This window comes from Dunckerocampus dactyliophorus, chromosome 14, assembly GCF_027744805.1.
Source record: "Dunckerocampus dactyliophorus isolate RoL2022-P2 chromosome 14, RoL_Ddac_1.1, whole genome shotgun sequence".
NCBI classification, from domain to species: Eukaryota; Metazoa; Chordata; class Actinopteri; order Syngnathiformes; family Syngnathidae; genus Dunckerocampus; species Dunckerocampus dactyliophorus.
The window spans coordinates 19,130,250-19,132,696 of record NC_072832.1 but is presented as its reverse complement, the minus strand read 5'-3'; the positions used below and the strand labels follow the sequence as shown (position 1 = coordinate 19,132,696).

The 2,447-nt window shown below is 42.0% G+C and overlaps 1 non-coding gene across 1 annotated transcript; it reads left to right on the top strand.

The window, feature by feature from the left end:
- The first annotated feature begins 1,129 nt into the window (after positions 1–1,129).
- On the top strand, positions 1,130–1,223 carry trnai-uau (transfer RNA isoleucine (anticodon UAU)). Its single transcript has 2 exons — positions 1,130–1,167; positions 1,188–1,223. It is a non-coding gene; the product is annotated as a tRNA-Ile (tRNA).
- Positions 1,224–2,447: the final 1,224 nt, after the last annotated feature.

Genomic DNA, 2,447 nt, shown 5'->3' with positions numbered 1-2,447 from the left:
AAATGCCTAAACACAAGTCTGCTGAACGGGAATCCGTTTTACAGGGGATCCACACATCAACCAGCAACTAAATCCGATGTCCCTTTCCCGCCTGTGAGATAAGATCAGATAAGAAACAACAGAGAAGGAGCCAAGCCTCAGCACAAGTGGGACTGCTGTTTTTTGAGGGGAGTAAAAAGGTGAAAACCCCCTGCTTGGATGTACTTTCACCTGCACACGCTAAGCCAGCAGGGGTCTTCAATTCAAATCGAGTAAGGTCCATTAATGCAATTTTTTTCACATCGAACATCCGAGCCTCATATTGCCTTAAATTGCATCAAACAGACCAGAATATGAAATGTAATGAAACTCTGCACAGCTCCCTATTGTTTCAATACAACACAATTAACTTGGCACTTGGTACTTGGTACTTTCTAAGAAAGCCGTGGTTCTCTCATTCACGTCGAGGCAAGTAAACAAACGAACTGACTCATTTTGAGTGACGTCACCACAGTTCCCCATCACGTAACCGTAACAGCTAAAGTAATTACGCTCACAATCTGCCGCTGTGATTGGTCCGCGAGCATTATTATATGTTAATATCACTGGGTCCGTATCTGGACCGAAGTCCAGCATTTGGTGATGGCTGCTCTACAGCATTGTCTCAGCACAAAATAGACTTCACAATTGTATATTTCAGTTCTCCTAGTTGACACACTATTTAAACTGATTGGATGTAGAATATTCTCAGTCTCTCTATTACTGGCTTTTCCCTGTCAGGGGTCGCCATAGTTTTGGCTTAGTTCTTACGCTGGATGCCCTTCCTGACGCAACCCTGTCCGGGAATGAAACCCATGTAGGCTGCCTTAAAGGTTAGAAACGTGTACCACTAAACCATCAGGGATTCTGGTCTCATGTTTTTTTTAACAGGGAGAGACAAAATTTCAACAAGAAAGCTACAGAAAAAAATTAAATCAAGGTTATGATTGAATTTGTAATTGATTGAGTAAAACAAGTATTTGGTCTCCTCCCAACCAGCAATAATTTGTGCCCCTACAGACTGGTCATGTGCCCATGAAGCACACAAGTTAGTACTGGCCCATCGAGAAGTTTGGTGACCAAGATCACTCTTTGGATGACAGCTAATTAAGCTCCAGTGGCGCAATTGGTTAGCGTGCGGTACTTATAAGTCAGTACTTTGTAGAGCAATACCGAGGTTGTGAGTTCAAGCCTCACCTGGAGCACTTTTTTGTGAATTTCTCTTGGAGATCAATGAAATACTGTCTCTCAATCTATCAGTCTCACTCTAGAGCACAGTGAAAGATTCCTTGGGGAAGGATGATTGTGAGAAAGGTGAGGGATTATCCCAGAATTACTAAGAATTTGTTAATGATGTCAAAGGAGCTGGGACTACAGTCACCAAAAAGACCATTAGGCAAGGCAAGTTTATCTATAGAGCACATTTCGTACCAAGGTAATTCAAAGTGTTTTACAGAAAATAAGCATAAATTCACTTCGTGATACATACAATTATTCTAAAATCATTACAAAAAATTCCATAAAATCATTCTAGAAAACAAAAGAATGAATTAAAAGTGAAGAGTGTAGATAAAATACTTTCAGTTGTCAAATGCAAATGCAGCCTGGATTTGAACATTGACAAAGTTGAGGATCGTCGCACATCTTCTGGAAGACTGTTCCAGATCTTGGCAGCATAAAACTGAAACGCAGCCTCACTGTGTTTAGTCCTTACTCTGAGTCCTTACTCCCTGAGGCTCTCAGAGCCCAAGATGGTTCACGTGGCTCTAACATGTCAGAGATGTACTTTGGCGCCACCATGAAAAGACTTGTACACAAGCAGAGCTGTTTTAAAGTCTGTTCTCTGAGCGACAGGAAGCCACTGCAGAGACCTGAGCATAGGACGGTCATATTTCCTGGTTCTAGTCAGGACTCGAGCAGCAGCATGGATGTACTGCAGCAGTTCTACAGCTCGTTTAGAGAGCCCGGTTAGTTAGTTAGTCACACACTTTGCCGTAACGAGTTTGAGATGCTGGGCACACATGTATAGGCCCGTCTGGTATTTGCCAGTGAACACCTGAATGATTCAGAGATTTCTGACATCAACTGGACTTGCATTGTTTGGAGGCTGAAAAATGTTGAATATAACCCAAAGAACACCTCACTGTCAAACATGGAGGTGGACGGAAATCCCTCCTTGGGACCAACACTGACTGAGTGAAATGGACCTGCTCCTACTAGATGTAGATACGGCAACAACAGAATTATTCATCTAATGTTACTTTCATTGACATGAGTATAAACATCACAAGTACAATGGACATAAAAGAAAATTAGAGTCAGGAAAGTAATGCATCTTTATAACCTGCCTTAATCAAATAGAAAAGTCAACAAAGGCGATTCTTAGTCACTAACTCTCTGCCAAGGCCTCACTCCTACCATAGCCCATA